Source organism: Schistocerca americana, chromosome 1 (assembly GCF_021461395.2).
Source record: "Schistocerca americana isolate TAMUIC-IGC-003095 chromosome 1, iqSchAmer2.1, whole genome shotgun sequence".
NCBI lineage: Eukaryota > Metazoa > Arthropoda > Insecta > Orthoptera > Acrididae > Schistocerca > Schistocerca americana.
In genome coordinates this window covers 615604202-615629398 of record NC_060119.1, presented here as the reverse complement: position 1 = coordinate 615629398, position 25197 = coordinate 615604202, and positions in this window count along the sequence as shown.

Here is a 25197-nt window from a genome sequence, read left to right as displayed (position 1 = left end):
ATAAAAAGAGAAGGAGTTGAAATGAGAACAGCTCGAAACTTATCGTCAGAAATTGAGGATCACGAAGTAGACGAAGTTAAGGAGTTCTGCTACCTACGCAGCAAAAAACCCTCGATGGGCGAAGGAAGGATGCCATAAAAAGCTGACTAGCACTGGCAAAAAGGGAATTCCTCACCAAGAGACTTCACTTGTATCAAATACAGGCAACGAGAGGGGGTATTGACCTTCAATGAATGTTGGCAAACTGCCCGTACAATACAGTTTCAGTCGCTATGGAGCTTGGAGCATAGAGCATCGTGTGTTCGTTGTCGAGCAGTACTTTAGAAACAATGATTCTGTAGACACAGTGCAACGTCGTTTCCGTCAGAATTTTAGAGTTGAACGTCGAGGTGCAGGGCCTGATTGAAAAACTGTACTCCAATGGGTTGCAGCGTTTAGAAGTACTGGATTTGTGATGAAGAAGAAACCACTGGTCTTCCCCGTTCAGCTCGTACTGCGGAAAATGTAGAGGGAGTGAGAACAGCAGTTCTTGCTAGTCCGAAACGATCGGCTGGACGACAGGCTTTAGCGGTGGGTATGTCACGTCGTTCGCTTCACCGCATCTTACATGATGATCTTAAGTTTCACCTGTACAAGATAAAGATCGTCCAGCAGCTTAGTGAAGGGGATTTTGTGCAGTGCAGAGAGTTTTGTCGCGTAATGGACGAAATTTTTACGGAAGATGCTGATGCTACAATCTTGATGAGTGATGAAGCACATTTTCATGTAGATGGTTACGTCAATGTTCAAAATTGTCGGTATGTGGCGCCAGAGAACGCACATGAATTACACCAAAGACCTCTCCAGAGTTTAAAACTATCGGTGTGGTGCTACATTTCAAAGATGGGGATTGTTGGACCCTATTTATTTTGAAGAGGAAGGAACTGCAGTTACTGTGATATCAGCGCGCTACGTTAAAATGTTAAACAGCTTTCTTCGTCCAGAACTTGAAAGGCGTCAAGTCAGCATGAGACGGTGCCACGGCTCACACGGCGAGAGCATCCATGGAAGTGGTTCGACAAATGTTCCCACGACATGTTATTTCGAGATATGGTGATGTTTACTGGCCCCTCCGCTCATCCAATCTGTTATATGCGACTTCTTTTTGTGGGGATATTTAAAATCAAAAGTATACGTGAACAAGCCTCACACAATCGACGACTTTAAGAATTCCAGTGATCAGGAAATTCAAGCCATCCTGAATGAAATGTTGGAGAGAGTCATGTATAAGTTTTGGGAGAGGATCCAAATTTGTATCCAGCAAGAACGACGTCATCTCGAAGACATTATTTTTTGAACATAATTAAAGTATGTATATTTCAAAACTGCATTAAAATATCTATCACTTAATGCTTGTTTTTATTATTTTTATCAAACCGTGTTCCATTCAATAGTGAAAAACATGCGTTTCCTCTGCTCCACCCTGTATCTTTTGTGACGGTTCTTTCCTGTCACCAGTAATAACGGATCTGAATTCACGCTCAGCGAATCCAGTGCGAGGTGCGTGCGCCACTGGAGTAACGCACAGAGCTGCCGCAAGTGCCCGGAGGGCAGTTCATAGTATGGATGGGCGGCGCTGCACTCTCGGCAGCCGAAAGCATTATTGTGAAACGATGAATCTGGTCGATTGCTCGAACGAGGACGGCGGTGCGGGCACACCTGGGTGTGTGGCGGCTTCAGATGGCGAGAAGCAACGTGTATCAAGAGAAAATTGTTCTCACATGCCTTGAAAGCAGCTTCACTGCACCATTCTAACTCAGGATACTCTGTATTGAATCAGAAGTTGAATGCACTATCTTCTACGTTTTGTGATTTATGAGCGAGTGAAGTTAGAACATTTTTTAATCCAAATCGTGAGGCTAGTTTTAGTGGTCAACATGTGGTGCTGCTTTTAAGAAAGCTTTATCTTTTGTTCAAAGGATCTCATAGTGATTTAAAGTATCATCTACTCTTTCACATACCAAAGGACACTGCTTCCTCGGTTCGTTTCTTGCTCGGCTGTGTTCAATCAACGTCCCACAGGCACTGTTCTGGCTAAAGGTTGTTTAATTTTATTAACATTTATGGGCGTAAAACTACCCTGTTTCTAATTAGAAAGTTCTTTAAATTTCTATGTCACGGTTGAACAAGTTTTAAGAGAGTACCTTAATTTCATTTTAACGATTGTGGTTATGTTGGTTTCTTCAAAATACAGTACACAGCTAGTCTGGGCACCACCCGTCCCGATAAAGAACTTGCGTTTAAGATTCTTTATAAGAAGTGAAGAAATGTTCAGCTATGATCAGACAGTTACACGCACCTCTGGATCCCAGTTCCACCACTCCTAAAATCGTTATAGCGAGAGCGTGGTTTTAGGTGTGGACAGATGTGGCATAATAGCAAGATGAGTATATTGAATTTTGGACAACTAGTGGTTTGTAGTAGAGAAAAATAATTTTGTGATCATACTTGGTCTTTTGGAAACTGTTTAAAATTTATATTTCGAAGGAACTACGTCTGTGAGGAATTGCCTAGTGTCTCTGAGTTTCGCAAAGAACTGACTGTTAGAGGATGTGACATTTCTCGAATCATGGCGGAGCTGACGTGCTGTTTGAGAGAAGCAGATGACCATCCTGTACCCTCGCCCCCCCTCCCCCCCCCCCCATTCCGTCGCCCCCCACAAACCATCAGCGGCTGAGATGAGTGCGTGAAGCATTTCTTAGCAATGGCGAGAATTAGATTCGATAGTGTGTTTCTTTGAATAGGAGCTTTACGCACATAGCTTAATAGCATTATGCTGACAGAGTTTCGGATCTGCGTGGCGTCAACATCGACTGTACACTTCTAAACAGTTATATGAATCAGTTGCGGACTTAGTTGCGAGAATTCAGGGAATTTGCCGTTCCGGTGACTTGGGAGCGGAGGGATCGAATCTTTTCCCTGGAAAAGGGGCCCCCCGGTTTTCCTAGTGGTTTTAAACTGCCTAACCGTTTAGCAGGGTTGCTTAGGGAAGGCGTATTATTGGCAGTGGCGTGTTGTGTGGAGATTCAATCACTTTAGTTTCTGGTGGAATTACAGATTCGGACACAGATGTTGGCTTGAGTGATGAACATTTTTATCAGTTTATGTGTCCCATGATTAAGGGTTGTTTGGAGCTGTCTTTTACGGAGGCTATGTGTAAAAGATGATATACATGGGGTGACATCACCTAATAGAAATAATTGCTTTCGTGTGCAGCATGTGACGAATTGTTAGAATATGATGTGAAAAGAGATAAAGACAGTTAAAAACATGTTTTTACATTTCCCGGAGGATAAATCCGTAGTATTTTGGAGGAGATGTGTCCCGATGACATATCTAGAGTGGCTTATAGTGAGTTTTGGGAAAATTTTCAAAGTTTAGAGACACTAATTTCCGAAGTAGGGAGTGGGTAAGGAACCAGCAGCAGGACAAGTAAGAGGCGTCTGGCAGTTCATATTAGATGTAGGTGCCAAAGGAAGGGTGACATGGTGAGGAACTGCCCACAAACAAAGGAACGTCTAATATCTGACAGAAGGGGAAGCGCGCTTCGCTGCAAGGACCATTTTGTGAAAGATCCATGACGACGACCAGTTCACGAGTTCTGTTTACATATGGCAGTTTCAATAACGAACTAATGTGTGCCATTTTGGATTCTGGGAGTTCGTTAACTGATATTTGGCCCCCTTTGGTATATGTCAGCTTCCTGATCTTGCTTGAGAAATAGAATCATTTAGAGTGACTAATTCAGCTGAGATGCAACTGTTGAGGGAAGTTCCCACTAAGGTGTTCATTCACAAATTCACGTGGCTTATTAGGATGAAGGTGACTCGGAATTTATTGGTTCTTGCCGTTCTAGTGGCCGATTTCATCCGTAGGGTGGGTCTGATTCCGAATCGAATGAGAGGGATATTTTCTTTTGGATTTAATAAAAGCCACAATTATGAATTTTGTAAGCCTAGGTCGCAAAGGCATGCCAAAGGGTCACCCAGAGTGCTTACAGTGAATGCTGGCACCAAGCAAGATTATGATTTGAGTTATTTACTTCCCGAACTGGCTGGCGGGCTGCGCCAACTGTGTAATAAGTTCGCTGACGTCTTGTTCAATCGCTTAGGCAAAGTGAAAGGGGAAGAACATAAAACAGAACTTACCTGGTAAGACATCCACCACATCGATTCTCCGCACTTTGCATAAAACATCTGAATGGCACCATAGGCAAAATGCTTAGGCAGGGAGATATTCGGCCATCTAATTTTCCCCCGTTTTTGTGGTATCGAAGGCGTGTGGCAGCCTATGTCCTGAGGTGCACTACCGTGCATTAAATAAAGAAAAGTTTAGTTGTTACCACTATCCGATCTGCACATCTGTTTTGTATCTACGACGGTTTCAGAAAGAAAAAATTTCGCTACTCTCGACGTGAATCAGGATTATCGGATTCCTCTAGCTGAAGAATGGAAATCTGCCACGGCTTTTACCACGGACTGTAACCTCTATGTATACAACAGAGTTCGATCTGGGCTCTCGTCAGGGGATGCAGTGCTTTCCAGGATTTTATACAATGCTTTTTCTGATCTGAAATTTCGTAATGTTTATCACTGAGTGGACGATCCATTAGTTTTCAGCAAAAGTTTTGATGCACAGCTTCAACATGTTAGAGAAGCAATAGAGCGTCTTCATAAAGCTCGGTTAACCGTCAAACCATCAAAGGTGACGTTTCAAAATGGTTCAAATGGCTCTGAGCACTATGGGACTTAACATCTACGGTCATCAGTCCCCTAGAACTTAGAACTACTTAAACCTAACTAACCTAAGGACACCACATAACACCCAGCCATCACGAGGCAGAGAAAATCCCCGACCCCGCCGGGAATCGAACCCGGGAACCCGGGCGTGGGAAGCGAGAACGCTACCGCACGACCACGACATGCGGGCAAAGGTGACGTTTGTGGAGCCAGAAATTTCCTTCTTGGGGGACTTAGTTTCTGCCTATGGTGTCACGGTAGACAAGAGCCATACAAAGGCTGTTCAGTCGTTCCCAGCTCCAAAGAATAAAAGAGCAGTACCATCGTTATAGGCACGATAACTTTTTCAGAATTTTTTTTTTTTTTGTAATTTTGTCCAGCTGGCGGCAGCACAAAGTGAACTCAGGAAGAAGGGGAGGAAATCTGAGTGGTGCGCTTTGTAAGAAATGACCTTCCAATGGCAAAACTGCATTGGCCAGTGCACCAACGCTCGCAATGCCCCACTTTAATAAGGAGGTCATCTTTCAGACGTATGAATCAATGGCAGGGGTCGTATGCGTGCTTTTACTGAAAGATAATGGGCTAAGGAGTCCTGATGCTTACATATTGTGTGTCCTCTCGCTCCTTGAAGTACTGTCTATGGATTAGAGCTTTGGTTGTTTCAATCGCCATTGAAAAATTCGAGATGTAATTGGAACATCCCCCATCTGTGTTACAAACAAATAACAGGGCCTTTAGTTCAATTATTGCTAAACCATGCTACACCAAGACGAATGAGACGTATTGCAAGGTGGGCAGTTAGAACATCTGCCTTTCAGTTCAAGGTTAGCCTTCTGTGAGGAAGGTCACCTCCGAGATGAAGAGATGTGTTAAATTAGGAGCTGGTGATGTCAGATGATATGGCTTGTCCTATTCTAAGTAGGTACCCGCTTCTTTTTAAAGGCAACGGGTTGCTGATCTGGAGTTGGGCCACCCGAAGGAGAATATCTAGAAAAGGCAAATCCTTAAGACCTGTTTTCTAAAAGGTAACGTTCTGTGTTGTACTATGCGATGTAGTTGCGGGTAGAAAATAGTTTTACCTGAAAATCTGTTACCTCTGGCCTTTAAGTATTATTGTAGAACTCCAGTAGGAGATCAGAATAAATTTCGGGAAACACTGTATATGGAATGTGTTGGACAAACAAATTAAGGAACTGGTTGTCAGCTGTTAGACGTGTGCCGTAAGGAGATCAGTGATTAACACACTACAGGGATTTTTGTCATCTGTGATAGTTAATCAGATTATGGAAAGAATATACGTTCATTACGTGGGGCTCTGTACGTGGGGGACCAGTACACACTTGTGTGTGTGTGTGTGTGTGTGTGTGTGTGTGTGTGTGGAAGCATTTATACGTTTTTGTTGGTTACCCTGACGCGAGGCACTACCTCCAGTATTATGATTAAATGTCTCCAGTCAATATTTGGCACTTCTGACCTTTCCTGTGTGTTGTTTACGGATAATGCCCCAAATGTCACGTCGTCATCCTATCCAAATTCTGTTTCATGCGCATATTAGCCATACCTCCACTACAACTTGTTATCCTAGTCTGTTCTTTGCTGAGCGAGTGCATACGGTGCTGATTGTCTTCCACAGAGAAGACTACATACCTTGGATAGCTCCCTGCCCTGGCTGGGTCACGCTTTTAATATTTTCGTGCTCGAGGCCAATAGACAAACTCCGGCTTCTTTAAAGTTTGCCTTTAGATCTAATTCTGCGTTGTCCAGTTTATCGACATTAAATGATTTTGCTTCCTGAGAAAACTGATGCCATGCAAATTCGGGATAACTGGAAACATTTTAGGAGCGATTTTATAGCCCCTGATTAAAAACTAGAACGCCACTTCAATGGTGGAACGAAGCCGATGTCGCTGAAGCCAGATGGCAGTGTATCGCTTAAAAATTTTATAGTAGTAAGGGGGAACAGGATAAGGTAATGTAGAAACTCGTGCCCGGATTTGGAAGGCTGGTTCAGATCCTGCCTTTTGTGTTCGTATATTTCGGGTACGCGTTTCACAAAATAAGCTTTTTCAGGAGCGAGGTACTCCCGAATTAACATAAATTTTTTACATCTGTTGAGTAAGTGCTTTGAAGTGTTTTGTATATATATTAGCGAGCTAGTCTCGTACGTTAAACCTCGTTACGTAGCTTGTAATCAAAATTGAGAGCTTTTCTAAGTAACGAAGTAAGAAAGATCGCTTCTAGAGGTAGATTGTGATAATGTTCGCAGAGGAAGACAGAGGTTGGAATACATCTAGCAAATAACTGAGAGAAAGGTTGCAACTGCTACTGTGAGATGAAAAGGTTGACACAGGAGAGAAATTCATGGTCAGTGAAAAGACTGGGTCATCAATAACAATAATAATAATAATAATTTATGAATATGTCATACTACAAATCACTATAGGGAACTAGATTTAATGTCGAAACAGAGTGCAACAATAAAATACGATAACAGAAAATAGTTTTTGTGACGGATCATTTCCGTCAACAGTACTGGCGGATTTGAATTTGCGCTCAGCGATTCTAGCGCGATGCGCACACGACGCTGGAGTTAAGGCACAGGGCTGCCTCAAGTGCTGGGAGGGTGCTTCGCAATCCGGAGGAACAGCACTGGATTCCCGGCGGCCAAAAACATTACCGTGAAACGATCAACCTGATCACAACGCTCGTACGGGGACGGTGGTGCGGGCGCACCGGGATGTGTGGCGGGTTCCGATGGCGTGTGGGCCTGTGTACTGAGTCCATAGCGCACATATTATCGAGAAGCAACGGCACCGTGATTGAAAAGAAACTTATTCTTGTATAATCTGAAAGAAGTTTAACGACACCGTTATAACTTAGAACACTGTATTGAATCACAAGCTGAATGCACTGTCTTCTATGCTTTGTGATTTGTGAGCAGGTGTTGTCAGAACATTTCATAATCCAAGTGGTGAAGCCAGTGTTAGTGGCCAGTATCTAGCCTTTGTTTAAAAAACCTTTATCTGCTGTTTAAATAATTGAGTGAAGATTTAGAGTGTCACCTGCTACTTCAGTTACCAAGGGACATCGCTTCCTGAGTTCATTTCGTGTTCGGTTGCGTACAGTCAGTATTCCACAGACACAGTTCTGACTAAAGGTTATTTTTTAAATTAATATTTATGGGTGTAAGACTATCCTGTTTATTGTTAGAAAGTTCTTTAAATATCTATGTCGCGATCGACCAATTTTTAAGAGAGTTCCTTAATTCTATTTTAATGATTGTGACATATTGATTTCATATAAACAAAGTAGAAAGATAATCTGGGGATCGCCCTTACTAATAGAGAACTGGAGTTTAAGACCGTTTTAAGAAATAAAGAACTGTTGAACTGCGACCAAACTGTTCCACACACATCTCGATCCAACTGCCACCACAGCTGACAGCGCCACAGCTTTAGAGACTAACTCAAAATTAGAACCTATCGCGGGCACACCCCTGTTACTTCAAAACACGTAGATTTCTCACGACGCTGTTGAAAGAGCACCTGTGAGAAAACAGATATACACAGTACGACACAGTTAATGAGTCCCTTTTTCAAAACTCCGAAAGTGTTTCCCATTGCGACGCAGAAGTTGGAAATGTGGCTCATGTGCTTACAACTATTTCTCCGACGTCACCCTCGGGTACGGGGATGCTTCCAACGGGAAGGAACATGCGAAAAAAAAAAGCCAGAGTTCAATATTTTGTGTGAGATGTAAGGTGGGTAAATGATGTCACATTGACACCATATTTCATTACATTTCTGCCCAGTGGATGTGTCACTCGATAGGAAGGTTTCACACCCATTCTTACCCACATGTCATCTCTTCTTTTGACGTCTCTGTGGGATTAGGGCGGTGACGCCCTGTATAGAAATCCCGCAGTTTTCTTGTGAGTGGCCGAGGAAAACATTTTAGACACGTCGCAGGTGAGAATCTAGACGAAAAGGCCTAAGGAAATGGCATAAAAGGCATCAATGAAACCAGTCATTCCCTTGCGACTTTGATTTCCACACATTTCGCAGTCGAAAACGTTATTTCGCTGTGCGGTGAGCAACAAGTCGACTTTCCCGAATCCCTTTCACACCACTGACACCTTCCGTCCCCGAGGCCCATTAAACACTTTTTCAAAGACATCGTGGGCGTGAGACACCATAGAATATGATAGCACCCCTTTGGACTGTAGCACAACCGCAACTTTTACTTTGGCGTGCATGGTGCAACCACTCGGGACTGTACAGATCATTCGACGAAATTTGAACGGATCCGAAACAGTAATGTATGTTTATCCTTTTTCAGCCCTCTTGTTTCGCGCCTTCCTTCGACTTGCTTTTGGTGAGGAGGGGGAGGTGGAGGTCTGACATTGAAACATATAAGAATAAATGGACAAAGGGTCTCTCTAAGACTCTATAGACCAGTCAAAAGATGTACAAAGAGAGCCAGTCATTGACTCCAAGGCACTGGTGTGACGCAACCCCTAAGCTGAGAGCACTAGGTCGGTGAACTAGCGCCTTCTGGCGGCGTGCGAAATCTGAGGGGTGTCGAAAGGAATGGATGTCATGCCAGTGCCTTGGAATCAATGAAGTGGCTGTCCCTACTGAGGTATATTTTTAAAGCGCCCAACAAAGATCTGTCTGTGGAGGAGGGGGCGAGGGGGATATCTTAGAGGGACAGCTTACCGTTTTATTCACGCATGTCCCAATGTCACCCCTCACCATAATCAGACGACGGCGTGAAAGAAAAGGGCCTAAGAAGTATAGAGACCTTTTGAGCCTATGGATCACGTTAAAATTTCGTAAAAATTGTTTTAGCGGCTCCCTATTGGTTCCAGTCTGTATACCAGAGCAAAAATCGCAGTCGCGCCACTCTTCAACAGGGTGCGATCACATCCAGTGGTGTTGCAGGCTCGCGATGTCCTTGGAGAAGAGCTGAATTGTCTGGAGGGTGTCAACAGTGTCGAAAATCGTCAAGAACGTTGTCCTGCTGCTCAACAGTCGTCGCACTGCGAACTACAATTTTCGACGGCGAAATGTGTGGGAATGTATCCCGTGAGGGAAGGGGTTGTTTTTATTGGCAAACTTTATGCCAACCCCTGAGGCCTTTTCATGTCAGCTGTGAGTGGCGGTATGTCTGACATGTTTTCCTCCGACAAGCAGAAGCAAACTGCGCAATTTTTATACTGAGCATCAAAACAGAGGTGAATAGCGGATAAAAATGAATGCGATGATCTTCCCATCGTGTGACACATCCGCATTGGCGTTGGGCAGAATTGTGATGCCAATGTAACGTCATTAACCCACCGTACGTCTCACGAAAGAGTAAGGACGTAGCCACTTTGAGCCAAATTTCAAACTTCTACGGCGCAATGGGAGACAATTACGGAAGATTGAAAAAGTGAGGTTTTGTGTTGGACGACGTAGCAAAGTACTTTATTTTACCCACAGCCTAAAGGTGATTAATGAGAATCCTGCCCTTCGCAAGGAGTTCGCTTCTTATTACACAATCGATCTTAACATCGCAGCTTCCAAATCCTGTCTGTTCCACTGCAGCGGCCTAAAGAAAGCGTTTTCCTGATAGGTGATAGAGAAATAATACTTGGCGTAGTTATTGATCAAATACTTAAATATAGCCGGCCGCGGTGGTTCTAGGAGCTCAGTCCGGAACCGCGGGTTCGAATCCTGCCTCGGGCATGGATGTGTGTGATGTCCTTAGGTTAGTTAGGTTTAAGTAGTTCTAGGAGCTCAGTCCGGAACCGCGGGACTGCTACGGTCGCAGGTTCGAATCCTGCCTCGGGCATGGATGTGTGTGATGTCCTTAGGTTAGTTAGGTTTAAGTAGTTCTAAGTTCTAGGGGACTGATGACCACAGATGTTAAGTCCCATAGTGCTCAGAGCCATTTGAACCATTTGAACTGAAATATATTACACAAAAATTCTGTCGGAAAATGTTACAAAATAGCGACACTGTAGCAGTTCTCTCGTGGCATGTTGAATCTGAGGCAATCTGCGGCACACACTGGTGCCAATTTTAATCAGAAAAAGAAAAAAAATTACGTAATCTACATTTTTGTAGCTTGTGACACACGCAGAGGATTTTAGAAATATTATTTCTGTGTGACTGGCGAGTATTTGAATAAAGTCGTACAATTTTCACCAAAACGGACAGTCATTTGTTAATAACTATTGTTTGTATTACCGAATCGAGAAGCCTTTACTTGTTTCACTTTGAAATGCTAGTTCAAAGTTGTGGTTAAATTTTCAAATAAAAAGATTTAAAAATGCTGGAGTTACGCTGCGTACCGTTTTGAAAAATCATATTCCGAGAGAAACGCGTTTGGAGTTTGAAATGTGTTATAGACAAGAACAAGAGAAATTTTACTTTCTGCAAACTCTTACCATTAATCTGCTATCCGAAGACTGGCCTGTCGCACAGCTTCCGTTGCGATCGAAATCACATCAACTAGTTCAACAAAGAACGATTGAAATATCGGTCTTGGAATTACGTGACGGCACAAAACCTTACAATTCCGTTTAGCCCTACTCAAAGCAGGCGCTTTGCTAGGACGACTCGACGATTTATTTCATATGCATTCCATGTAAACATACTGAAATGCCTGGGCAGCAGGACAGAGCGGATTAGGTTGTGGAAAGGGGACAAAATGAGTTCCTGTCAGTTGCACTCAACATACAAACTTTATTTATCGACACACAATATTACAACAAGGATGCAAAACACCCAAAACTTTAATCGACCTCCTATGATTAACTTTAGAGCGGCTGAAGGCCACATTCAAAATCCAAGTCACAAGGCTTAAGCAAAATTGAAATACACCGTTGTTCTAGAGGTTTCACCCAAAAAGATTTTCTAGAGCTTCAATCTAATCGGCTGATGGCCTCAGAAACTTAATTTTAATGGAACTCGGCGGGAGGCCGCATATTAAGCAATAAGAGGAGTTTCAAGCAAAAGGTAGAAGGCCTTATCTTAAAAAACGTTTCATGCAAATTGGGCTGAAGGACCCATTCAAAATCATAACAATCTTATGCCTTAAGGGCAAGAGAAGAGGAATAATTTAAGAGATATTAATACTCAGCTGAAGACCACATATCAACAAAATATGTTTAACGGCTTAAGGCCTAGAAAGATTTTCAATCTAAAATGCAGAAGGCCTTATCTTAAAACCGCTCTTGTAAAATTCGGCTGATGGCCCCGTATAAAAATATAACAATCTCATGCCTTAAGGGCAATACAAGAACATTAATTTAAGAGATATTGATACTCGGCTGAAAGCCACACATCAACCAAATAACTAAAATCCAAACACCAAACAGAGAAATTATTACATACCACACTAGGAACGGCGCTCGGAAGTTTCCAAGGGTCGGCCTGGGATTGTAACACTAACGCCTGTTCTCTCTCCAGGAGGCAACCCAACCGCCAGACAGCTGACCGACCAATCAACGAAATCAGTTCTGCTCCACGCAACCAGAAAAACGACCACAAGATTTCAATACACGACATACAGAATATTGGGGCCCACAACGATCAACAACACCTCAGCTGTCGAACTACACGCCGCGCTGGACACCAACAACACAACGAAGAAAATACACTGCCTAAAATTACGTCAACGACCAGGGCTCGTTACCAGAACGTCAACGGCCATAAGGCAGAAGATACCGCTGGTGGACTTCCATAACAGGGAATAAATTAAGTTAAATTTCACAAGAAGATGGCTGGAATCTTAGCCGACTTAAATACACACACGTTGCTGGTTGCGGGAATGTCCGAAAAGCGACAACTAGGATCAAACAAAGAAATGTAAACTGTTGAGGCTCGATAGTAAGTTAAGTGAGGACTCTCATGTCCAAGATCAGTGGGCGACGAACTTCGTAGCATTCGCAAGCAGCACCTCACACTCCAACCGCGTGTGCACGCCGCCTGCGGCTCCAGCCCGATTCCACGCGACCGGGGTTTCTTGCTGCTCCACGCCAACCGACTGCTGTCCGCGAGTGCTGCTCCGTCGCGACTGCACTGCTGGTGCGTCTCCCACTCCCTGACTACCTGACACACGACGACACGGAAATATTATCGGTTGCTCCAGAGATGGTACGACAGTGCGCTTATCGATACGCGCTACTGCTGCCAGTCACGGGCAAGCAAAGCAGGAAGTTGGTGACGACAGTAAATGGAATGAGAAAACGAGGCGCCACTACTCTACTGTAATAGAAGATGACAAACAATTAATGGGATGAACACGAGCCGTGCAAGGCTTACACACTCCTTGCTATAACGACTTCTGGGCACTTGGGATAATCAAAAACTATTGCGAAGCCAAATCCTCGATGACTTAGTTTTTGCATCGTGGTGTCTGCATTCCACGTTTTACATTTCATGTCTTAAGAGACAACGGAATTACAGACATGGCTTCGAGTAGGCACTGACTTAAATCAATGGGGAAGATTGAAAATTGGTACCGGACATGTCAATAAGAACAGTTACCACATATATGGATTTCACCTGTTGAGAAGTGACAGAAAAACAGCAAGAAAATTTATAATCCTACAGCGCAAACTGTAATTCACATCAAAATACCAATTACTCATGCTGAACTGCTCTCAGCCTCATATCCAGTCTTTGTACGCTTTGATAACACTGCTTCGATGCGTCGTTGGATGTGTTGTTTCCGTACCTTTCCTGTCAAAGTACACTTTCTTACCACTCATTGTTACTTCAAAGACAAAACTAATTACTGTAAGATCACAAATTCACTATCAAATGTTAATAATGCACACAAAAATCAAGACTCGAAGCCATAGAATTGTTTTTTTTGTACGTGCACTGACGCTTGCTGAAGCCAAGCTAACTTATTACTGTAGTGGAATGCTTGTAACTATACTCAGACGCTACAATACTCACATGCTACAGGTGGTAGCGAGTTGGCGCAGGTAGGCCATTTGGCGTTACCACATGAGGAGACATTTTCAAAAAAATTTCCTTACTGGTCGTTTTTGTCTCTGCAAGAAAAGTATAACTTCGTACTTTATATTCCCCGTCAGTACTCAACGCGCGCGTTCGTGCAATTGCTATTCCTGCAGCGTCATAGAGAAATTAAATTTCAATCAACTGGCTCTTCGGTCTCAATCCAATTTCGTTAAGTGACGTAGAAGCCACTCCCGCAAATGAAAGAAGAAACGAAAGGAACGCAAAGTAAAATTCATTTCAGAGACACGTACACTGCTACAGCTATCCACGGTATCAGTTGCAAGCAGATAGCTGAAAGAAAGAAATTAGTCAGTAAAACGCTGCAACTCGTCGAGTGCTGAGGGTTATAACCAATGTACTTCCCATGTGGTGTTTGTGGTAGTCTAACTTCAAACCTGATCAGTGTCAATTGGCTGGTTCAAATGGCTCTGAGCACTATGGGACTTAACATCTATGGTCATCAGTCCCCTAGAACTTAGAACTACTTAAACCTAACTAACCGAAGGACATCACACAACACCCAGCCATCACGAGGCAGAGAAAATCCCTGACCCCGCCGGGAAACGAACCCGGGAACCCGGGCGTGGGAAGCGAGAACGCTACCGCACGACCACGAGATGCGGGCAGTGTCAATTATCTGAATGTCAGATGAGAGCATACTATTGCCTACTTCCCAATTGAGTTCCATTGTTAAAATTACACAACATGTCAATACACACACACTAAAAAATGTTCTGCTTCACCTCAGTTCCGAGAGCTCTGGAGCCTGTACAGAAAATTGGAATAGAGATCAACATAAACATCATTTCCCCCTCTTTTATTGCTCATGGGAGCCACACATTGCTTGTTGTACCAACATCCAGCGAGACCTTCACAGGTGGTGGTCGTCCACATTGCTGTACACACCGGTACCTCTAATACCCAGTGGCACGTCCTCTTGCATTGTTACATGCCTGTATTCGTCGTGGCACTGTTGGTCCAGATTGTCCCCCTCCTCAACGGCGATTTGGAGTAGATTTCTCAGAGTGATTGATGGGTCACGTCGCCCATAAACAGCCCTTTTCAACCCATCCCCGGCATGTTCGATGGGGTTTATGTCTGGAGAACATGCTGGCCACTCTAGTTGAGGGATGTCGTTATCCTGAAGGAAGTCATTCACAATATATTCACGATGGGGGCGCGAATCATCATACCTACTCTGATAAAGCTCAATTTCTGCACATAATTCAGTTTCTTCCTTCTCTTTGGCTTCTCTGATTTTCTTTCTGTTTGTATTCTGCATCGCTTTGTGTTCCACCAAATTACCTTTTTCTTCCTCCGTTCTTCCATGAGGTCCAGAATCTCACTTGTCATTCTTTTCTTCTTTCTAAGGTCCGGTCTCAAATACTCTTCTTTGACTTCTTGTACCGCTTCTTGTAAGTGTGTGAGTTTTTCATTAGTGTCATTCCCACTGTCTCTCCATTTGTTGTTTAGGGCTGTCTTGACTGTCTGTCGTTAGGTATCATCTTTCAACTTTCTCATGTCGTATTTTCGTGGTATTTTGAAGACAACAAGTTTCATTCTGATTTTGAAATTTCCTACGAGTGGCATATGGTCTGATTATATGTCTACTCCCCGATACTTTCTGACATCTGTGCAACTATTTGCGTATCTCTTGTTCACTATCATGAAATCAATCTGATGCCTCACAATTTGTCCTGGTTTCTCCAAGGACGATTTCCATGTGTATAACTTACGTGGTTGAAGTTTAAACCATGTATTCATCGCCACTAGTTGATTTGTTTCTGCAAATACTTCCAAGTCATCTCCTCGGGTGTTCCTATATTTACCCGTCAATCAAAACTTGCAAAATTCACACATCGTTTATCATTTTGTGTCTTCGCTTAATACTACAAAATTCTCCAGTTTCCAGTGATCTGGAATTTCGGTATCACGAATTCGTAAATGCCATGTAGCAATTCTAAGCCCGTGGCAAAGAGGTCACAAAATATTTAAAAAAAACAAATTTTCTAGATATTTACATTCGATCTTATTATTTTCAGAATCTCCCAGCTAAGCAGCAAAGTTAAATTGTAACATTTTAAAATTATGTTTTCATTAGAACACTTAAACACAGGTCGACATGTTACTAGAGCTAAACTACGACTTCTCGCTACGAGCACCCGGAAGGCGCGAACGTTCTCTGTTCTGATTGGCTGGAAAATAATAACGACTATCAGCTTCACAGCTTTTCACTGGCAGCAAAGTAATTTAACTCCTTCACCCATGAGTATAATTTAACAATTTTTAAACTGTCTTTTTCAGAGACACGAATGAACCAAAGATAATCTCATCTTTACTAGTCTTAAGGAACAGAAGTAAAGATTTTGCTTCTATAATTCTTAAACTGGCTGCTTCACGTTAACCATAACACAGAATTACTCACTGCAAAACTTCACATTATGATTTACGAGCTCATTAATTATTAACTAATTTCAAGATTTATAGGGCACATACGTGTTTCATTCATCCCCTCACTCACTATGAAAGCATTAAAAATGGAAATTATTACAGGCAGACACTGAAAATAACCAGTAATGTTTGAAAAATGAGAACGTTACATATCAAAATATTTCTTAATTAGCTATTTAGCAACAAAGTGCTTAGCGTAAGCTACTACCTCATCAATTAACCGAGCGGGGTGGCCAAGTGGCTAGCACACTGGACTCGCATTCGGGAGGACGACGGTTCAATCCCGTTTCTGGCCATCCTGATTTAGGTTTTCCGTGATTTCCCTAAATCGTTCCACGAAAATGCTGGGATGGTTCCTTTGAAAGGGCACGGCCAACTTCCTTCCCCGTCATTCCCTAATCTGAAGAGACCAATTACCTCGCTATCTGGTCTCCTCCCCAAAACAACCCAACCCAACCATCATCAATTAAGGTCGGGTAATGTGGGACAGTAGGGTACTGCCATGTGAAATGGAAAGCGTTATCAATGGCGCATCCCATAGTGTACTGCCATACTTCTGCGTTGGAGAGGTTGTGTATGAGAGCTTACATTGTTGCTGGCGTTCTAACATAATCCGGTACATCCACAGCATTTCGTGAGGCATATGATCATAGGTACAGGACCTGGCAAGGGTCCCTTCCAAGTGTCAATGTATGTGTGAAGTGATTTGCACTTTAGAAAGATGCACTGTCGCGTGATGAACGGTAGAGAACGCCATTGGAGTGCAGTCACGTGGGTGAAACCACCCACAACAACCGGCGTAACGTTAACAGGCTGAAGACGGTAGCACGCAAACGGTTCGCTAAGTCTGGGACACTGCCCTTAGTAGGCTGGGGCCGAATTGGCAGCTCATAATGACGCGGCCGCTCCTCAGCAGGCCGATCCCTGGGCACTGCCTGACTGCCATTAGAATTAGTCACCTAAAACAACAAAACAGCAAGACAAATATAATGTTACAATTCAAACCAACGGTGACTATAATGGGAATATTACAATCGTAATCCAGCTCTGCTACCACTGAAATGTGGAAGCAAAGGAAAACAGGAAAGATGTGGACAGGGCCTAATCAGTTACCGTTGGTTGCACAGAAAACACATAAAGAAAGACGACTGCAATTTTCACCGCCTCGACACACTTCACTCGTTGCCGCCAGGCTCAGCGGCCCTGGAGGCAATAACCCGCCGACCAAAGGAGGGATCTCAGAATAGTCGAGGTTGCATTAGCAGTTAACCCTTCACTCAATTTAAACGTCCAGGGTTCGGCGTGCAACGAAGTCGTCGCTCTCGCAGCTAGCCCTCCTCGATCCGGCAGTGGCAGCACGCTGCCAGGGGCCCCGGCTTGCCCTTGCGCTGGACGGACCTGCTCGCTGCTGCACCCCAACCGAACTGATGTCCATTTGCAACCCTCACCAAATCAAGTACGCAAACAACATTAAAATTGCTCATTCAAAACGACAAGATACACACGGATATGGGAAAAAAATTCCACCAACGACTCACAATACTAAATCCAGTCACTGTGAAACAACACTGACGAAATTACAAGTCAGCACAAACACAGAGAAGCCATAAGCAGTCCGAAGACCAAATGCACGTCGTCCGCTGCGACGACCAACCGAACGACCAACCAACGGTCGTCCCTACTCAAGACAGGTACGGGAAAGATCCCTGTATAAATCGTCGACTGACAACTTATTGCCATAAGGACACTTCGACAGGCGGACACACACACACAGGTGAAAGTTGCACTACTCGAATATCACGGTCCATTCAACTAAAAATCGCTGAATCCGATCCTTGAGGTGGTCGTGCACTCTCGCGACCACATCATTCCATCGGACAGTGCATGTGTGTCGCCAGCGGTTGGGCGAGTACTGGTTATCTGGACCTCACTGCTGCTCCGTCCCAACTCAACTCCCAGGACATACGACACAGTACTAGAGGCCGCTCTAAAGATGGTATCACAGTACGTGCTATCGATAACTGCTGCTGCTGCCACCCACGGACAGACAAGGGGAGCAAATGTAGTGGCACCAGTGAACACACTAAGAAAACGAGACGCCACTATAGCTATTACAAGATGCCAAGCTTTGAGTGGCATCAACGCAAGCCGCACTCGGCTCAGTAGCATCATATAATGAAAGTCCATGGTGCTCACGTGCCAAGCCTTGACATCTTTCCCATGCCATATCAATGCCATGCATGAAGTCGGATTCGTGCAGGATAATCACTAGGATAGGGTGATGTGTAGGTGGGGTGACAACGATGACAGAAGGTTCACATATGCTCCACTATCCGTCGGTAGTTAGGAGCAGTCAGATGGGCAACGTTTCGTTTTCTGAGGCCACGACTGTGTCACACTGATATGAAGGTTAAGGCACTACCACAGATGAGAGCCTCGTGGTCACAGAAAGCCAGAGCCCAAACTTCGGCTTGTTGAGTGTCGGCAGCAATGGAATGTGTGAGCTATAGATGATTGAGGCGACTGGGCGAGTGCATCATATAGTATGTGAAACATGATCAGTTGCCATAACCTTCGTCCATGTATCGGTAAGTTGTAATCGCTCAATGATGACAGAGTGCCACACATGGGAAATGTTTTGATCAGTAGGTCCTTGTGAGGAGCTGAAGTCCCCACAGATCATCTAAGGGACCACAAGAAGCAGCGTCGCCTCATCAGCAAAGAAGATATGTCTGTCACAACGTCGACTGGAGCATGACAGTGCGTGTACGTTTAAGGTACAGGCATCGAACAGCATGTGGACCATGGCACTAGCATTGGGAAGGAGCTTCAGTGGGAAGCTCTGCACAGAGGAGGATGGCCACTCTACCACCGTTGTCAGAGACAAGGGAGATGTGGGCCATGTAGCCAGTGGGAGTGTAGAAATCAGAGATGATCACTTGTAGATGGGCAATGTCGATATCAGCAGTTTAAATGGTGTCTCTGAACATTGTCAGCTTATGTGGAGTGCAAATGGGGGCCAGATTCATCACCGCAATGCAGTAATGTTGTGGACATACTTACCCTGTTGGTGCAGAGGGTCCTGTGAAGATGTTCAGCTGGTGTGGAACATCCAGCGTGGACACTGTAGCCGTAATCATTGCGTAGAAACTGTCAGGCGCTACTGTGGGACATTCCCTCATGGGTGCGCCAGAATTACCATCTGCCCCGTCGTCGACATCATCTCAGGAGGTCTAAACCGGCGGCAGGCTACTGTCGCGCTCACAAAGGTTCTAGGTAGTGATCCAGACCTAGATAGATCTGGGGAGCATCCCTCCACAGGATCTGTCGTCGTCAGGTGGATTGCAGGCAGTGGAAAGGACGATCCCCAGATGGAACATAGGGGCATTCGAACGAAAATCACTCTCTGATATCTGGTTCCCTACACGTAATGCCATATGTAATGCCATATGAAGGAATGTGTTGTCAGAAGGCGTTCGCTTCTTTTGTTTTTGGGGTGTCTGCTGCTTTTGGAGGTGCTGATGCGTGTCGGAGTTTGGCCATTTGTCATCTGATGTCGTTCCTATCTGAAAGGAAGCAGTGGTGTGGACCACACTCGATTCGACGTCCATCGTCGTGGGTAAGCCGTTCATCGAGGTCTGGAAAGTTGCTGGTCTCTTTGCTGTCAGAGGAGATGGTGTTGGTGAGGTTCCATTCACACTCTCATTGCTGAGAGGGAGTGCCAGCGGGAGAGCACGTGCTGTCTGAAGTGATGAGTCCAAGTTCACCGTCTTGAGGCATACATGTCTGGTGAAAAAATGACCATCCCTTGTGGAACCACATCAGAGGTCGGGATCTGAAGCAAACAGGTACGGTGACAATCGGACCTAACATGACCTTCTTGTCTGCACCCTGTACGTCTGCAGCTGGCCATCACACATAACGAAGGCTTATACACCACCTATCAGTAAATAGGATGGTACATGTTTGGACAAATTGTTTTTGATATGTCGGACACAATTGTTTCGCGATGTGGCCCACAACGCTGCCATAGGGCTAGAAGGCTTCAACAACCAAGTCTTGTGGCACCTTGAAAGGAAACTCAACCAATCGAATTGTTCGAAGAACGAAACTAGCATGGTCTACCATTTCCTCCACAATATGCCAATCACAATGGCTAAACATTAGCCAGCGTATGTAATTATGCTATAGCAAAATAGTAACAAGTCACTATGTATATCACCATTGTCGCATGATACAGTTATCACTGCCATGGTTATAGCAGATTTGTAATAAAGTGCTATATAAGTCACCATATCAGACAAAAATTGTAACAAACTGACCCATACTTCAGCAACCAATCAAGCTGTCACTTTCTGATGCAAGCTGCAGCTTGTTCCAACAAGTTCGTCAGGAAATTGAGACCTGTCAGTGCCAGCGAGTCTAGACTGGTTCCAACAAGCAAAACGCTTAGTGACATTGGTGACATCATGTACATACGTCAGCACCCCATCAATAATGTCAAGAGCTACATGGACCCTCAATGATGTTATAGTGGTGGGAAATTCAAAATCCTGGCCATGAAAATGAAACAGCCAATCACAGTATAGTATTTTATCAGCCATCAGATGAAATGGGAATTCCATATACAGGGTGAGTCACTAACTATTAGCACCAAGAATAACTCTAAAAGTATGATAAGAGCTCATAAGTTTGTCGGACAAAAGTTGCATGGGACAACGGAGGCCATAATATGAGGTTGGTTTTTTGTTGCTAGGTGGGGTCGCTTCAGAAATATGAAGGTCGACTTTGTTTTTTTAAATGGGACGCTATAGTTTAGTACAAGGGTTGAATGAAAAGCGATGCCTCTATCTTCGTTAATTGGGTTTGGATGGGGATATTTTGATAAATCAAGCTCAGAAATAATCCTTAGAATCTTATCTTTAATTACCAATATTCACTTTTCCAAATAATCACCAATCCTTAGAATCTTATCTTTAATTACCAATATACACTTTTCCAAATAATCACCATTTCTACCAACGATGAATAAGTTTTCTGAAGCCGTCACGTAAGAAGTCGACACTTTGTTTCCACAACCACAGTCTCATAGTTCACTTAACGTCTTAGTTGGAAGCAAATCGTCTTTCATTATCGGGAACAGATGGAAGTCAGACGATGCTAAATCTTTACTGTATGAAGGATGCCGTACAGTGGTGAGATTCGGTCTCTGAAGTTCTGCTGTGGTAGCACGTGAAGTGTATGGTTTGGCATTGCTATGCTGCAGGAAAACATTTCCCTTTTCCTTTCGGATCCTTGTTAGCCGTCGTTTCGGAGTTCGCAGCGTTGTGACGTAACGTTCTGAATTTATTGTTGTTCCACGATCAACGAAATCAATATGGATAATACCATCTGCGTCCCAGAACACTGTGGCCATGATTTTTCCAGTTGAGGGCTGTGTCTTGAATTTCTTTTTCTGGGGCGAGTCTTAGTGTCGATATTCCATAGACTGACTTTTCGTCTCCGGGTCGTAATGGTGTACCCATGTTTCGTCTCTTGTCACAACTGAATGGAGAAAGGCGTCACCTTCATTCTCGTAACGCAAGAGGAGTTCCTGGCACATTTCAAGTCAGTGCACTTCCATTTCAGGAGTCAACATCCGGGGTACCCATCGTGCACAGATCTTCCGATAGCCAAGCAAATCAATAATGTTACCCACACGTTCTTGTGAAATGTCGATTGTGCTTGGAGTTTCTCTCTGAGTGATACGACGATCATCCTGAATCAATCTGTCAACATTTTGCTTGTGAAACTTGGTGGTTGCTGTCACAGGACGTCCAACTCTTAGCTTGTCACGCAGATCAGATGTTTCCACCTCAACATCTTTAACTCGACCAGCGACGCACAGTACTCACATAAACACAATCACCATAAACTGCTTTCATTCTCTGATGAATCTCCTTTGGGGTGACACCTTCTGCTGTCAAGAATTCAATGACTGCACGTTGGTGAAATTGCATAGACCGACCGTGTCCGCAGGGTTCCATAGTTACTGTAACAACACAACCGTTCAGTGCTAAGCCTTCCCTTCACCTGGTGCTGTAGAGAAGAGGCTACGGAACAAGCCAGTGCCTGCCGCATATCGATGCTGCCAACTGTTGAAGGGTTACGAAGGTGGAGGCATTACTTTTCGGTCAATTTTCTGATAGAGGCTGCCGAGACGAATCCAGTGTTGTGTAACGGTAAGGTCTTTGAAGGTCAACGAAGATCAAAAAGGTGTTACGAACGACCATATACAGAAGGTGTTCGAAGTGATGACCTTTGGTATCAATGCAGTGCTGCAATCTTCTTATCATGGATTGAGTGGTATTCCTTATCACATCGGCACTTATTTGTAGCACATGCTCTGACAATTGTCTCTCGCATATCTTCAGACGTAGTTGGAACGTCTTTTTCAACAATGTCTTTTACGAACCCCCACAAGAAAAATACCAGAGGCGTCAAGTCTGGCGAACGAGCCGCCCATGACACATCTCCGCGTCCAATCCAAATATTTGGGAATTGTCCCTGCAGCGCATTTCTAGCCATCACCGAAAAATGTGTCAGACACCCATCGTGTTGATACCACATTCTGTTCCTTGTTCCGAAAGGTATTTCTTCCAATAACAGACCTAATGTTTCTTGCAGCTGTGTAGTGTACTTCCTACCATTAACATTTCCTTCAATGAAATAGGAACCTATAGTTCTGTCCTCCAGAATACCACACCATACATTCACCGACCACGGTTTTTGGAGAGCAACTTGCCTCAGCCAAAATGGATTTTCAGTTTCCCAATAATGCATGCTATGCAAATTAACCTTTCCATGGTTGGTGAATGTTGTCTCTTCAGTAAATAAAATCAAATTAATAAATGTGTCATCCCTCTGAATCTGAAGTTGAGCCCCATCGGCAGAATTCAATACGATGCATACAATCCGTATCAGTTAATTTTTGGTGGAGACTGATCTTGTAAGGATGATATTTATGGCGATGCAGAACACGAACAATACTACTGTGGCTCGTGCCAGATTCCCTAGCGATTTGACGCGAATTAACACAAGGGTCTCGAACCACAGTGACAAGAGTACCAATTTCCGTTTCCTCATTGGTAAATTTCCTTTGCCGGATTGTTTCTCATGCGTTAAAGATCCAGTTGTTCTCATTTTATCATACACATATACTGCTGACATACGAAGTTAACTTTTTAGTATTTGTTTACTAACAGCCGCTCACATGGTTGCAGATAACATGATGTTCGTTAAGTAAAAAGACGGCAACAGAAAAAAAAGAGCACAGAAAATACGTCGCAAACAGCGCCAATAATTGCTTAAAACATGCTGTAACAAACAATAAATAAGGTAGTATGAAAGTACCAATAGAAAACTATATTTCAAAAGACGAATTGTAAAAATGTAATAATGTTTTACTGTGTTTGTATAACCATGCCATTTTCTGCATGTTTTAGATTAATAAACCTCACTGATGATGCTGATTTTTGTCGCCTAAACTAGTTTAGAATAATAATAAAGAATTAAATGAATAACAAGGTGTTTTGCATCAAGGCGGACTCAATTTCTAATATTACTGCACATTCACTTGGTTTGACGATACTAGTCTTATCGTTCCTGTTAGTGTTGTATTGCGGAACCGTCGAATGGTGTTTACATGTCAATGGCACGTTAGATGGATACGCCGTTTTAGGCGAATATTTACTATTTGCATGATATACGAGAGAGAATTATCTGAGCATGTGCTTCTATAAGAGACGATGTGATAAGGAATACAACTAAATCCATAATAAGAAGGTTGCAGCACTGCCTTGATGCCAGTGGCCATCACTTCGAACATCTTATGCAAATGGTCTTCATGCCACCTTTTTGACCTCCATTGGACTTAGTTGACCTTACTGCTGCACATCATTAGACTCGTCTCGATGACCACTATCAGAAAATAAGAACCAAACTATAGCATACCATTAAAAAAAAAAAAAAAAAAAAAAAAAGCTGACCTTCATGTCTCTGTCGCGACTCCACCTAGCAACAAAAAAACCAACGTCATATTATGGCCCCCATTGGCCCCTGCAACTTTTGTCCCACAAACTTTTCAGCTACTATCATACCTTCGGAGCTGTTCTAGGTGGCAATAGTTAGTGACTCACCCTGTATAGAAAGTATCCTTGACTGTGACTACTTGTGATCAAGGCCAGGCCCATACGTGATATCATGATGATGTCAGAGCTAAGGGTGACACAGTTTGTGACATCATGGACTGCATACTGACCAGCACACATGATGACCCGACTGACTGGAGGGCTGGGGGTGTGGGTAATTGAACCATTGTTCCTCTGAGGTAACGGTAGTCACCCTGTCAACTGGAAAGGCTAGTGAGAAACCTAACTTCGGAACTGGGGACATTGAAGTAGGTGAAGTGATGGAATTCTTCTGTCGTGAAAGCAAAATAACGTATTAAGATGAAGCAAAGATGACAAAAAAGAGCAGACTAGCACAGTTAAGGGTGCATTCAGACTAATTGAAATCTACTAGTATCAAACATAGGCCATAATGTTAAGAGGACATTTCTCAGAATATACATCTTGAAATGCTGATTTGAGATGAGGAGTTTGTCTTAGGCAAAGAAGTTGCGGTTGGCTGCATCAAACAAAATAATTTTTCTTTTTAAGTACATCCTTCAAGCAGTGTTTCCACCAGGGACTTTCCATTTCAGTAGACTTATTTATTACCGTTTCTCCTAAGGCTTCTTTAATGAACTGTCAATGCAGATTATCTTCCTGCAGCACTTATCTCCATCCTGCAGTACCGTTTATGGAAATCTCATTGTTAACATTGTTAATTTTCTCAGTTTGGCTGTCATGCGATTACAAGAAAGAAATTTGACTGAGTGGTGTAGGTTCTGTTTAGCCGTTTGAGTT